We start from the raw sequence: 16,424 nt of genomic DNA on the forward strand, positions 1-16,424 counted from the left end.
GCTCTGGCTGCTGCTTCGCTGAAGATGCGGTACGCATTCTCGCCATCTACGAGAGAACATAATAGAAGGGTCCAATCAACAATGATAGAATAAAATCGCACGATAGAGAAGAACAGAAGTGAAAATGTTCCTAACTCCATAGCATCTGGAAGATAAGTACAGACGTCTCTGTATCGATCCTCCAGACACTACTAAGTTTGCTCGTGACTCGTGAGACCTATGTAACCTAGTGCTCTGATACCAACTTGTCACGACTCGGAATTCTCACCGTCGGGACCGTGATGGCGCCTAACATTTCACTCGCTAGGCAAGTCAACATTAGAACAATTTATTTCTTTTAGCAGTTTAAATGATAAAATTAAGAGAGAATTGAAATAACTGAAATAATCTAAAATATAAATGCGGAAGCTAAACCAGCCAAACATCTACTACAAATCCCTGAACCTGGTGTCACAAGTGCACGAGCTACTAGAATAGTACATACAAGGTTCTGAAACAAATACAAAGTTGTCGGAATGAAAATACGCAGCTAAATAGAAAGAGGAAGGGGACTCCAGGAGCTACGGGCGCTGAGCAGTCGTACCTCAAGTCTCTGCAACTGTCCAATCCGAGCATGCTAATAACCGCCACTGGGACCGACTCCAAAATCTGCACAGTGTGCAGAGTGTAGTATCAGCACAATCGACCTCGTGTACTGGTAAGTGTCGTGCCTAACCTCGACGAAGTAGTGACGAGGCTAAGGCGGGTCACTTACACTACGACCTGTACGCAGTATATAGTAATGACATAAAATAGGAATACTGAATAGAATTAAACAGTCAGCTGAGAGTAATAACCACAGCCTCAAGAATAAACTAGTGTCATCCAGAATTACCAATCTTTCACAGTCCGAATACAAATGTCGAAAACCCAACACAACTCAAGAAAATAGAAACATATAGGTTGTTGCGGCGCGCAACCCGATTCCACCGGACAACACATGATCCTCCCTTATTCTACCGTAATAGCATTAACAACAGAGATAATGTATATAAATATGTTGCGGCGCGCAACCCGATCCCACCACATATCAATATCAGTATCACAGTTCATCCTTATTTCGCCATATCAATCCACCCTTATTCCACATGTTGCGGCGTGTAACCCGATCCCACCGCATAGTACAGACTTACCCTAATTCCACCACATCAATCCACCCTTATTACACATGTTGCGGCGTGCAGCCCGATCCCACCATATCAGTACCAAATTCTCAAAGGAGAATCAAATCAATAGTTCAACCACAAAGCCTTTACGGTCAATAAAACTTAACCAAAAGGGAACTTGTACAATAAAAAAATCTGCATGAGTAATACTATACAGCGAGACCAATCCAGCAATTGACAATTAGAAGGTAAAAGTAAGTCAATCTAAACAAATAGCAGGGAATCATGAAACTATGGAAGAACTAAAATCGTGAACAGGAGAAGATATTGGATAACAAGTAGCAATTAAGCATGGAAAGCATATAGCAGTTAAGACAGGAAAGGAAATAATTAAGGAAAAGCGGTAAATTACGGAAAACAAATAATTCGACGGCGTATAAGCACTCGTCACCTTGCATATACGCCGCTAACATGAAATTCATGTAGCACATAGTCCGAGGGTCCCTAATTCCCTCAAGTCAAGGTTAGATACAACACTTACCTCGCTCCAAAGACCACTCAAAGCTCAACCACGGCTTTGCCTTTCAAACTAGCCTCCGAACCAACAATAACTAGAAAATTACCAACCAAACCATTCAAAATAATCCTTAGGAATCACCCACGGTTGCAAAAGACTCAATTTTAGCCATTATTGAAAAAGTCAACAAAAGTTAACTCCCGAGCCCGCTTGATCAAAACCCGAAATTCGGACCAAAACCTCATTACCCATTCACCCCCGAGCCCGGTTATGTAATTTGTTTTGGAATCCGACCCCAATTTGAGGTCTAAATCCCAATTTCTCAAAAATCCCTAATTATACCCAAACCCCTAAATTTCCACCATGAAAACACTAGATTTTAGGTTAAAAACTTGTGAAATGTAATGAAAGATTGAAAGAGAATTGGTTAGAATCACTTACCAATGATTTGGAGAGAAAAGGTCTTGGAAAAATCTCCCCTAGGGTTTTCTTGTTTTGAAAATTTGAAGAATGAGTGAAAATCCCATTTTTCTAACTATTTGGTCTGTTGCAGGTATCGCATTCGCGACCTGGGGTTCGCAAATGCAAACCCCGCAAATGCGAACTTTCCTTCGCAAATGCGAAGAGTGCCTGAGCCTGCTGCTTTCGCAAATGCGGCCTATGATGATCACAATTGCGACCTAGAGCTTCGCAATTGCGAAGGTCCCCTTCCAGCCTCTCTGCTCACAAATGCGATGGCCTCTTTGCAAATGTGAGGCTCGCATTTGCGAGCCAGAACTTGCAAATGCGAAGTCTGCAGATCAGGTGCTGGAACTGCTGTGTTTTCTCTAAGTTCAAACACTCCGTAGCTTATCCGAAACTCAACCGAGACCTCGGGGCTCCAAACCAAACATGCACACAATTCCAAAAACATCATACTCACTTGCTCGCGCGATCAAATCACCAAAATAACACCTAGAACTACGAATTGAACACCAAATCAAATGAACTTTTATTTTCACATCTGGACGTCTGAATCACGTAAAACTAACTCCGTTTCTCACCGAATTTCATAGACAAGTAAAAAATATTTCAATGGACCTGTATCGGGCTCCGGAACCAAAATACGGACCCGGTATCAACAAGACCAAACATCAATCAATTCATAAAAACCATTTAACTTTCAGACTTTCAATTATCAATAAAAAATTCATATCTCGAGCTAGGGACCTCGAAATTCGATTCCGGACATATGCCCAGGTCCCAAATTACGATACGAACCCACCGGAACTGTCGAAACAAGGACCCGGATCTGCTTGCTCAAAACGTTGACCAAAGTCAACTCAATTTAACTTTTAAGGCAACAATTCTTGTTTTTGTCAGTTTTTAACATATAAGCCTTCCGTAAAAGCACCCGGATCACGCACGTAAATCGCGGAAGGCTAAAATAAGATATTTAAGGCTTTAGAATATAGAATTTTGTTCTAATACATGAGATGACCTATCGGGTCATTACACATGCATTCTTGTATATGCTTTCTGTGTGATATGGACTAGATTTGCAGCGCATGAGTGGTCCATACGGGTTGAGTTATGATAGCATGTGAGTGGTCCGTGCGGTTGTTATAATATGGCACTTGAGTTGTTGATGTAGCATGTGGATAAGGATCCATCCCCCTAGGGTCGTCCTCTCATGTTTCTCTCTTGATGACGTACACGCATTATAAGACAAAATTATCAGTGTTTAGTTTTCACGTATCTTCTTTATATGCAAACACTTGGGGTCTATACATGATTTTATCGATATCTTCTCTATATGCTAGTTTTAGAATGTATACTTGCCTCTTTATGCATATCTTCTCTATATGATGCTTTGACTGAAAGATGAAGGCACGATGCATATCTTCTCTATATGTTAACCTATGCACATTGACTTGATAATCTATGCATATCATCTCTATATGCAAATGTTGATGATCCATTGGTGATAAATGCATATCCTTTCTATATGCTGAGATGTTAAACTATTTTAAGACTTACACACATTTTCTTTATGTCCATTGATTTGGTTATACCTATATTTCATGCTTAGTTTTGGTACCGTTACTGCCTTTACTTACGTATTTATGAACTGAGCAGGTTGTTAAGTGAATATCATTGGTAATTCTCGCCACTACTACCTCGTCAAGGTTAGTCATGATACTTACTGAGTAAATAGGGTCAGTTGTACTCATACTACACTCTGCACTTAATTGTATGGATTCATGAGTTGGACCTAATCGAGCTTTATGAGCTGAACTGTTTGTTGAGCTATGGAGACCGAGGTACAACTGCTTCCTGATTATAGTCCCTGACTTCTCTTCCTACTTTCCTTTACTATCGTTGTTTTTTTAGATAGTATTCTGTATTTCAGACTTTTATTCATACTGTAGATCTCATGACTTAGTGTTACCAGTTCTGGGGAGTTGTGTAATGATTTTAAATTATCTATGGTTATTTGTCTTTCAAAATTATTTAATTCTTTAATTTGCTATCATATTTCGTCATTATCTATAATTGGCTTACCTAGAAAGTGGGATTAGACGGCATCACGACGGGTGGTGGTTTTGGATCGTGACATGTTGGTATCAGAGCATTATGTTGCTTAGGTCTCATGAGTCATGAGCAAGTCTAGTAGAGTTTTGTGGATAGGTACAAAGACCTCTGTACTATCTTCAAGAGGCTACAAGACTGTTAGGAAAACTTCTTTTTCTTTCATTTTCCATCGTGCGGATTTGTTCACCACTGATTTTGAATATTTACTCTTCTATTATCTCACAGATGGTGAGGACACATTCTTATGGTACAGCTGGACATGCGCTAGTACCCCAGGCCAGGGCCACGAGAAGCCGCCGAGGTAGAGGAAAGGGTGGAGCACGCGCCGCGCCTAGAGGTCCAGCTAGAGTAGCCACTGTGGAGCCACTAGTAGTTCCTGTTGAGGAGAAGATGCCTGATTATGTTGAGCTGGTGGGACCAATACAAGCTCAGGAGGGACTTATTTCTACACCTGGACTTCAGGAGACTTTGGCTCAGATTTTGAGCGTGTATATGAGTTTGGCTCAGGGGGTATGATCTCTGTTGCTCCATCTACCTCACAGGTTGGGGGAGGAGCCTAGACTCGCGCTGCACATACATCAGAGCAACTAGCTTGTGGTTATCAAACACTGGGGGTTCTGCCTATGCAGCCAGTTGTTGTGGTTCAGTCCGAGATTAGACCATCCTTGACTTTTGAGGAGAAAAAGAGGTTAGAGAGATTTTAGAGACTTCATCCTCCTCATTTTAGTGGAGAGCCTACTGAGGATGCATAGGGTTTTCCTGATCAGTTTCATCGGATTGTACGCATGTTGGGTGTAGTGGGCTCAAATGGGGTTGATTTTACTATCTTCCAGTTGTCAAGGCCATCATACAAGTGGTGGCAGTCTTATGAGTTTAGTAGGCCATTTGGTGTAGCACCACTTACTTGGTCTCAGTTATCACTTCTCTTTTTTGAGAAGTTCGTACCACAAACTCGTAGAAATGAATTGCACCATGAGTATGAGCATCTATGCCAGGAGGACTTGACCACTACCCAGTACGAGATGAAGTTCACCGAGTTACTCTCCATGTAGCGTTTTTGGTCCCTACTGAGAGGGAAAAAGTCAGGAGGTTTATTGAGGACCTCAACTATGGTATTTGATACGGTATGGCCCGAGAGGCCGAGACTGATATTAGTTTTCACTAGCTGATTAAGATTTCCAAGAACTTAGAGTGTGTTCGCAGGTAGGGGCGAAGAGGCCCCGTGGTTTGGGTGGTTTGGGAGGTGCCTTATTTGGAGGCGAGGCACATCATAGTAGAGGCCGTCCTTTCAGGCCCGCTCAGGTAGCTTATCAAGTTTCTCGTGGTTCGTTAGTTAATTGCAGTTCATATAGTGCTCGCCCTGGCCAGCCATCTTTCAGTGCACTACAAACACAGAGTTCATACCATGCTCCATCTGCTCAGAGTTCTACGAGCGGATATTCAGGTTCTCAAGGTCGGTCACGGAGTTAGTAGCCTCGCCAAAGGATGGGTAGTTTTGAGTGTGGGGACTTGAGTCATCTCAAGAGGGATTGCCCTAGGCTTCTAATACCACCTCAGGATACCTAGCCCACAGTTTCAATGCTAGAAGCTACACCACCCACACCGCCAGCTAGGGGTGGAACTCAGTCTATTCGAGGTCATCCTAGATGGGGAGGTCAGTCAAGTAGAGAACAAGCCCGCTGTTATGCATTCCCGGCTAGACTGGAGGCAGTTGCTTTAGATGCCATGATCACATGTATTGTTTCAGTGTGCCAAATGGATGCTTCATATAATTTGGCATGGTTCCACTTATTCTTATATGTCATCATATTTTCTCCTTATTTGGATATGCCTTGTGGTTCCCTTGATATCCATGTTCATGGATCTACACCTGTTAGTGATTTTATTATGGTAGATCTTGTGTATCAGTCTTGTGTGGTTACTGTTGGGTATTATAAGACTAGGGTTGATCATTTACTACTCAATATAATTGATTTTGAGGTGAGTTTGGGTATGGATTTGCTATCTCCGTACCATGCTATTTTTGATTGTCACGCTAAGATTGAGACATTTGCGATGCCAAGGTTTCCAAGGTTGGAATAGAAGGGTTCTGTTGGTCACACTCCTAGTAGAAAGATTTCATTTCTAAAGGCGCAACGAATGGTAGAAGTTGTTTGGCATATCTGGACTTTGTGAGAGATGCTAGCGTTGATACTCCTACTGTTGAGTCAGTTTAGATAGTGAGAGAGTTTCCAGATGTGTTTCATGTAGACCTACCGAGCATGCACCCGACAGGGATATTGACTTTTGTATTTATTTGGTGCTCGAAACTCAGATCATATCTATTCCACCATATCGCATGGCACCAGCTGAGTTGAAGGAATTGGAGGAACAATTGTAGGACATGTTGAATAAGGGTTTCATCATGTTGAGTGTTTCACCAGTGTCTCCAGCATTTGTTCAAACGGAAGGATTTGAATTTGAGGCAGCGGAGGTGGTTGGAGTTGTTGAAGGATTATGATATCACTATTTTGTATCCTTTTGGACAGGCTAATATGGTAGCAGACACTTTGAATAGAAAGGCGGGGAGTATGGGAAGTTTGGCATATATCCATTTGTAGAGAGACCCTTAGCTATAGATGTTCAGGCGTTGGCCAATAGATTGGTGAGGTTGGATATTTCTAATCCTACAAGAGTTCTTTCTTGTGTTGTTGCACAGTCATCCTTGTTTGAGCTCATTAAGGCTCGCAAGTATGATGATCCCCATTGCTCGTCTTTAAGGACACAGTGCAGAGATGTGGTGCTAAGGAGGTTATCGTTGGTTATGATGGTATATTGCAACTTCAGGGTCGGATTTGTGTTCCTAATGTTTATGGCTTGAGAGAGTTCATTCTTGAGGAGGCTCTCAGTTTGCGGTATTCTATTCATCCAGGTGCTACGAAAATATATCGTGCTTTGAAGAAACATTATTGGTGGAGAAGGATGAAGTAGGACATTGTTGGGAAATGTTGCATGGTGTTCGAATTGTAAGCGGGTCAAGTATGAGAACCAGAGACCGGGTGGTTTGCTTCAGAAGATTGATATACTGGAGTGGAAGTGGGAGTGTATTACTATCGACTTGGTGGTGATTCCATTGGGTCATTGTGGATCGGTTGACCAAATTGGCAAATTCATTCCAGATTCCTACACTTCTGAGCAGTTGACTAAGATCTACATAAGATAGATTGTCCGCTTGCATGGTATGTCTTTATCTATCATCTCTGACCGAGGCACTCAGTTTACATCACAGTTTTGGAGAGTCATTTAGTGTGAGTTAGGCACGCATGTTGAGCTGAGCACTGCATTTCACCTTTAGCTGGATGGGCAGACTGAGGGGACCATTTAGATCTTAGAGGATATGTTAAGGTCATGCATTAATGATTTCAGGGGTCAATGGGATATGTTTCTACCTTTAGCTGAGCTTGCTTACAATAATAGCTACCAATCTAGTATCTAGATGCCTTTGAGGCGATGTCATTCTCTGGTTGGTTGGTTTCAACCTAGCGAGGCAATATTATTGGGCACAAATTTGGTTTGAGGTGCTTTGGAGAAGGTGAAGTTGATTTAGGAGAGGCTTACCACAGTCCAAGCAGAAGAGTTATGCCAATAGGAAGGTTCGTGATGTGGTTTTCATGGATGGTTAGAAGGTTCTCCTTAGAGTTTCGCCTATGAAAAGGGTAATGAGATTTGGGAAGAAGGGCAAGTTGAGTCCTCGATATATTGGTCTATTTGAGATCTTGAAGAGAGTTGGTGAAGTGATTATATACTTGCTATTCCACCTAGTTTGTCGAGGGTTCATCCGGTGTTTCATATCTCCATGCTTCAGATGTGTCTTGAATATCAATCACATGCGTTGAATTTCAGCTCAGTGCAGTTGGATGAGAATTTGACTTATGAAGAAGAGCCGTTGGCCATCTTGGATAGGCAGGTTTGAAAGCTTAGGTCAAAAGATGTTGCATCACTGAAGGTTTAGTAGAGAAGTAAATCAGTTGAGAAGGAGACTTGGGAGACTGAGCATGATATGCAGAGCAGATATCCCCATTTTTTCTGCATTCTAGGTATGATTCTAAACATGTTCGAGGATGAACATTTGTTTAATAGGGGGAAAATGTAATGACCAGTCGGTCGTTTTGTGTATTTGAGCCTTGTTTCCGTATTTGATGCTTCATGTATGTGCGTTTGTTGTTTGATGACTTGCTGGGATGTTTTGGTTGGTATCGAGAAGGTTTGAGAATGACTGGAACATTTTGTTTCATTTTTGGAAGCTTAAGTTGTAAGAGTTGACCAAGGTTTTTGACTTTTGAGTAGACGACCTCAGGTTGGTGATTTGATGGTTCCAATAGGTTTGTATGGTGCTTTTGGATTTAGGCATATATCCAAATTTGAATTTAGAGGTTCGTAGAATGTTTGACTCTATTTGCTGAAAGTTAGTGATTTGAAGGTTTGGAAAGTTCTTAAGTTTGACGGGGAGTTGAGTTTATTGATATCGGATTCGGATTGTTGTTCCGAGAATTGGAATAGGTTTGCTTTGTCATTTGGAACTTGTATGCATTGTTTGGATATAAGCCAACTTGGTTAGGAATGAATGGTATGCTTGGTTAGAAGTTTGAAGTTCTTGAATTTAAAAGTTATGCAACTTGAGTTTTGATGTGTGATTCATGATTTTGGATAATATTGTGATGTTTTGAGCATTGGAAGAAGTTTGGATTAGGTATTCGGACCTACTAGCATGATTGGATGGGGTCTTGGGGCCCGGGTGTGTTCCGGATGGCTTCCGAGCCATTTTGGCGTTGTTGGAAAGTATGGTGCTGGTGCATCGCACCTGCAAGTGGGTTCGTAGATGCGAAGAGGAGTCTGGATGGGCAGCGTTCGCTTTTGCGAATATTTGGGTGCTTCTTGATGGTCACTTCTACGGGGGTGGTCCACAGATGCGGGATTCACATTTGCAAAGATGGTGTCCACACCTAAAGGATTGGCCAACTGAGTGGAGGTTGCAGGTGCACAGTTCTGGACCGCAGATGCAGAAACCGCTAGGCAAACTTATATTGTAAGGCCCTATAAAATTTCCTAATGATTTAAGATAAAGCGCACTCAAGAGTTCCTTAACTATTATTTTGCGAGACTATGGACTAGAACCAACTTAAATTGTCATGATAATAGGTGTATTTGATGTGGTTTAAGATCCAGGGAATGCCCTAGGACCGAGCTAAGTTGGAAGCTATGTGACAGACTAAAGTTTCAAATGAGCTTACATATTACCCGATTTCAAACGAGCACAACTACCAAAGTGTAAAGAATAATGGGGTGATCTACCTATCAAACAAAAGCTATTTGAGTCTTGTTTCCGCTGCTTCAAACCATAATTTTTACATTCCTATAAGAGGTTATAACATTTTTACTTATGGCTGTCTGGCAAAATAATACGGTGCCTAGGCCAGCGTGTGGCGCCTCCTCTAGCACCCAAACTAGAAGCCATTTTTGGACCAGCGCATGGTGCCTCCCCCTAGCGCCCAAACCAGACTTTAAAAAGTTCATTTTTGTAGTCTTTTCCCCCCCATTTTGATAACTGTGATTTTGACACGTTTTATGCCCATACTTGTCTATGCTTTATGTATAATTTACCATAAAATATACCCAGAATGCTTATAAGTTGCGCTTGATCGCAGGTTTGAGCAACAAGGTGACGAAAGTCAAAAATCGGCTCGAAACGGAGTGAAACCTGCTCAAGTGTCAAAGATCATGAAAGCATGGATATTCAGAACTTGGTGCGGACCGCACCATCATGTCATGCGGCCGCACCACTGAAGTTCAGAGGGTGGCATTCTCAGCTCCAACCAATACGGCCGCGCTGTAAGTTCACGCGGTCCGCACCACAAAAGTTCAGAGAGTTGGCATTCTCAGTCCCAGCCTATGCGGCCGCACTACAAGTTCACGCGGTCCGCACCTCAAAAGTTCAGAGACCATCACAAGCCACTCATGCGGCCGCACTACAAGTTCACGCGGTCCGCGCCAGTCATTATGCGGCCGCACTTCATCATTGTGCGGTCCGCGTCAAAATCTTCAGAAAGCAAGTCTCAGAAGTAAAGCAACCCAGTACGGCCGCGTGTCATCATCGTGCGGACCGCACAGACCCCGCAGGGGTATTTTTGTCCAGTTTTTCTTAACTTAGTATAAATAGAATATTTGCCATTTTTAGGGTATGAATTAGATACAGAAGAGCTGCTGCACTCGTGAGACAAAAGTCTTAGCCTATTTTGGGCATTTTTCATTGTGTTTAACGTGGATTCTTGTAGTTTTACCTTCTAGTTAATTAATATGTTCATTTTATCTATTTCTCCTTCAATTTCTGTTGTTATTATGGCTAGCTAAACCCATAAGCTAGGGTTGTGGCTCAACCTTAGTGTGGGTAATTAATGGGTATGATTGTTTAATGCTTGAATGATGTTGGGTGTTTGATATTTGGGTTATTTTTATGTTTTCACTTGGATTTGGTGGTTGCAAACACTAAGTCTAGTTTTGTGGTTCTTGACTCTTCTTGAGAAAGAGTGTCTATGACTTCAAAATTAACCCAACAAGGAATTGGGATGGACCTATAAGAATAGTAGTCCCAATTAACGGGTAAAACCTCGAGAGAGCAATTACCCAACTTGAACCCTAAGTTGTTTGGTTTGTTAGCCTACCCAATTGGTCTCGAGAGAGTCAATTAGGCAAAATCATTCTTTCTACCGAGAGGTGTGAGAGTGAGTGCTACCGTACAACGGTTATATCATAAGCCCCATAATCATCATTCTCGTATTAGGAATCTCTACCCGTTAGTTGACCACCTAGGTAAATGCCACGACCCTAGTGCCTTTCTCTATCTTGCATACAACCTAGATTTGATATCTTAGCATAATTTAGTTATAATTAATAGTTGTTAAATTGTAGTTGATAATCACAAAGAAAAACCCAAAAATGATAGAAGATCAATTAGAAGCAAACTCGCATTTCTAGGCTAAACAAATATCCAACTCCCTTCCTAGCTCCCTGTGGAAATTGACCCCGATACCACTATTGGGTAAAAGTATTAGCGCCCACTCTTCCTAAGGTTGAGTCTGCTGCGACCTAATCACTATTTCACTTAGCCAATTTTTGGAGCTCTTTTCCCATCTATCAAGATCGAGAACTCCTCCTATCTTCAAGGTGAGTAATCACCATTGGTTTGGTATTTTATTCCATCAATTCCACACTAGAACTAACTTAATCTACCATGAAATCAGTAGATTTTCAAGGAATTTCTTCATGAACTAAAAGGAGGGTCTTGCAAGATTTCTTCCAAAAGGTAATTTTACACCGTTAGAATTATAAGCATGGATTTGTTATTAGTACATAAGTATGAATTAAGTGTCGGAACTTATGGGGTTGTGATTGGAAGCCATAAGTTTCCAATTTAAAAATCATAGCTATTGTAGAGAATGAAGGGTGGTTATTTGATGGAATTTTGTTGGTTCAGTCTGGATGGTTGGACATGCAGGTGATGTTGGAAGTTATAAAATAATTAAGGATGATAGTGGGATATATTGCCGGTAAATGGTGGTATGTTGATGAATAAATTCTACTGTTAACAATTATAGAGATTTATACCCACTAGGTGTTTGATAAAGTATCTAGATGGCCTAAATTATGGAATTTGCTACTAATATTGTTCTCGTTGGATGTTGTTATTATAGATTATAGTTGTTTAGTGTGGTGGATTATTGTAGTATCATTAAGGGGGATTTTGAGGTATGTTTGGCTAATCTCCTTTTATAGAATTGGATTCCGTGAACTCCTCGTAAAATCTAAATACGTTTTGTACTAGTTCCTATTCCTTTGTTTTGAAATGTTTGAAATGATTGATTTATAAAATGCTTATTAATTCAACTCATATTTCAATTGCCAACATTATGCGCTCCTCTTGGAAATATTTCAAGTGTTTTATGCTCTTATGTACTCATGTATTTTTAGCCATGATTTTCCAATGCCTTAAATGCCTTTGTTGTCTCTTGATAACCCATGGCAAGTGAATAAAGTGAAAGTATGAAGATGAAATGTGGCCATTTTGCAAAAATAAAAATGATGATGTATGTCCCAAGTGACAATAAAAAGAAAAGTTTTATAAAACATTTTAAATGAAAGGTTTTTGGGTGTATTTTTATGTAACCGAGAAGGTGTAGGTTGTAACGACCTATAACCTAAACTACACATGCTGGTGTAGAAGACAATTGGCGACAAGTCCCCTTTCGCACTGTGATGAGATTATGCTCCTTTATTGGGAGATTATTAGACTATGTATTGAAGAGTAAGATTTGAGGATTTGAGGGTCGCTTTGTGGTTGGAATTGGATAATTTTGGTATGGTTGGACTCGTAATTGAATGGGTGTTCGAATTTTATAAATTTTGTCGGGTTTCGAGGTGCAGGCTCGGGGTTGATCTTTTGAATTTGGTTAAAGATCGTAGCTTTATCGTGTGGAATCGATTCCTATAGCTTGTATTGATTATATTAAGTTGTTTATGACTAGATTCGAGTCGTTCGGAGGCCGATTCGCGAGGCAAGGGTTTGTTGGAGCATTTAGTTGCGCACTTCGAGGTAAGTATCAGTTTTAAACTTGGAACTGAGGGTATAAATCCCTGGAAAATGTATTATATGATTTGTGTTGGGGTGACGTACATGCTAGGTGACGGGCGTGTGGATGTACACCGTGATAATTATGATCCTGTTTATTCTTTGTATTGTGTTGTTATCAAGTCTTGTCCTATCCGTGAAAATCTTACTTGTTAGAGTAATTGAACTGTGATGTTAGAAATCATTTTTAGGGTATGTGCTTATTTTGTTGAGACCTAGTGAGATTATTTCTGCTGTTTTGAGTTATCCGCTTTAACTGCAATTATGTACTCAGTCATGATCCTTCAATTGTATATCATATCTCAGTATTTGTTATCCTTTACTGTTACATCACATATTATTATTGTTTGGGATAAGTAGTACGAGATTGTGAACGCCTGAGACTTAAGAGATTATTGACTGAGGTGGGGCCTGAGAACCGGGTTGTGAGTGTTATTTTGGATCGGGATGCACGCCGCAGTAGGCCTTATAGGCTTTATACTAATGCTTTGGCAGGATCCGCCCCTCCAGAGTTTGACATACCAGCGGTGAGCAAGCACAGTGATATATACACGTGATTTGGTGAGGGGCATTGATGCGAGGCACCCGTACAGTGTTGAGTGATTTTATGTGTGATGAGTGGGCATTTGAGATAGATAGATTGAGTACTCTGAGAGTGTGAGTACCTGAAAATATCACTGTGATACCTTACATTTGACATGCATATTTGACATGTAGGCATAGAGATGTACCATTCCTCATGCTAGCGATACTTGACATAATATTATCAATGTTGTCTTTAATTGTGAACTTGAAAACATGTCTAAATTATGTACCATGAACGAGCTGAATATAGAAGTTTCTCTAAGTTATTTACTATCATTGTCATTATCTTACTTGTGTTGTCATTATATTGGTTCTGACGGTATCCTTCTTAGCTCGTCACTACATTCAGCCCAAGGTTAATCCTGTTACTTATTGAGTACATTGGGTTTGGGTACTCATACTACACTCTGCACTTCGTGTGTAGATCCAGGTACATCTGGACGCGGTTATTACTAGATCGTTGCCATTAGTTGCTTGGAGACCTCAAGGTAGCTGTTATGACGTCCGCAAAACTTGGCTCTCTTTCCTTTTATTATTTTATGTACTGTTCTATTTCTCAAATAGTTGTACTAGAGTTTTGGTTTATGATGATACTTAGTAGTGCTCACGTACTTGTTAACACCATATTTTGGGGTGGTTGTAGTAGCATTTCAATTATTTGTATCACATATTTATGAGATTTTTCGTTGTTTTGTTTATTCAAACATAATTTATTCAAATGATTGGCTTGCCTACCAAGTGTGTTAGGTTCCATCACGACAGGTTGGGATTTTGCGTTGTGTCATGGAATGAGTTGTATACCAGAATGGTATATACTATATTATTTTGGTATACATTACAAATTCTTCTTCGGCGGTTCAACTCAATTTCAACCTAAATTTCAAAAATCTACTCCAGAATTTTCACTAATTTGACTCAAACTTTAGCCACAACCTCCAATCAAATATTTCAAACTAAATAATTTTGGTTTAAGAAAAAAATTAAAAAAATATGAGAACTCCGTTGAAAAGTTGAAAAAGAACTCAATGAAAATTTCAAAAAAATCTAGAAGGCCAAATTGTAATAGTATAGTGTTACATTATATAGTATACTATAACAGTATACCGTTGGAATGAATTGCATATTAAAATGTAATAGTATATCATTTTGATATACAATACAAATTCTTCTTCGCCAGTCCAATAGAATAAATTATACACTATTAAATTAAATATTATATACCAAAATGGTATTAGTATGTTATTTTTGTATACAGTACAAATTAATCTTCTTCGCTAGTTCAACTCAAGTTCAACCTAAATTTTAAAAATCTACTCCAGAATTTCCACCAAATTAACTCAAACTTTAGCCACAACATCCAATCAAATATTTCAAACTCAATAATTTGGTTTAAGAAAAAAAATTGAAAATACATGAGAACTCCATTGAAAAGTTGAAAAATAACTCAGTGAAAATTTTTAAAAATTCAAAAAGGACTAAATTGTAATAATATGCTGGTATATAGGTATACTATTTTGGTATACAACTCAAATTCGTATATGTCGCTCGTTTAACTTAGTTTTCAACCTAAAATTCACACATCTACTGTAAAATCTCCAACAAATTGACCCAAACTTTCACCACAACTTACATTCAACATTTCAAACTAACTATTTTTTTAAGGAAAAAATTGAAATAGACATTGAAACATTCAAAAAGTTTGCAATGAAAATTTTTAATAAATTTAAAGGGATCAAATTTTAACAATATACTATTATACTATACTGTATACTGTAATAGTATAATGTTAGAATAAATTTTATTTGATTAAATTAAATATTATATATCAAAACAGTATACATATATCATTTTGATATACAGTACAAATCTATATTTTTTGCTAGTTTAACTCAATTTCAATCCTGCAACTCTACTGCAAAATCTCCATCAAATTGGCTCAAACTTTAGCCATGACCTCTAATCAACATTTCAACCAAACCCTAGGTAAAATCCTATCAAAATAACTACAAACTCAGCAAACCAATATATGAGTTTCAAGTTTAAAGTTCTTCAATGTTGCATTTGGTTTTTTCTAATTATGGATCTTTAAGAAATGGCTTTACCCAAATCTTTCAAATAACTGTCCAAATAAACCTCAAGCTTATGAGTATCAAGCTTTAAAGTTGATGATCATGAAGAAAGTCATTCTAGAAATATTCAGGAGCACTATGTCCGACATGGTTAAGACGGCTAAAGAATTTATGGCTGAAATTGAAAAAGTATTTTCAAGTGTGAAAAGGCTCTGATACCAATTGTTAGAACCAAATTATTTTAAAGATGAAATTCTTCATCTTTTACCCAAGACCTATCATGTAAAATCATCAAGAACAAATACTAGATGCGAAAGCGCACCTAAATCCATAAAAACCGGTAAAACTGGTCGTCATTGCGGATAGTGATCTTCCAAACTGAGACGTAGGAGTTGCACAGATGGCGGCTCACACTTTTACAATGATGTAATATTAGAAAAGAACCCTACATATGATTTGGGACCATAACCCTATTTATAGAAGCACACAGTTTACGTAATTCTAATTTAGTCCATCATTAAATAAGAGATTACATCCGGGTATCTACGCATAAGACCCCATGCTTTAGGAGGTGTCTTGTTGACCCATTTAACTTTAAAACTTAGCAAATCACTTTAGCTTGGGTCAATATTTTGATGATAGCAACCAACAAACAATTATTCTTAATATAAATATATGTGCAAATCAATAAACTCTTACAATCTCCCACTTGGACGACATATATATATATGTACATATAACTTTATAATTGTATGTCAGCTTATGACCTCAAAAATTTTACTATCATAAACCAAAGTACCTCCGAACAATCACGTCCATCAATCATGCCAATATTGGACCAAGGCGGCATTTATTACATTTATCATAACTAA

This window comes from Nicotiana attenuata, unplaced genomic scaffold (assembly GCF_001879085.1).
Source record: "Nicotiana attenuata strain UT unplaced genomic scaffold, NIATTr2, whole genome shotgun sequence".
Classification (NCBI taxonomy): domain Eukaryota; kingdom Viridiplantae; phylum Streptophyta; class Magnoliopsida; order Solanales; family Solanaceae; genus Nicotiana; species Nicotiana attenuata.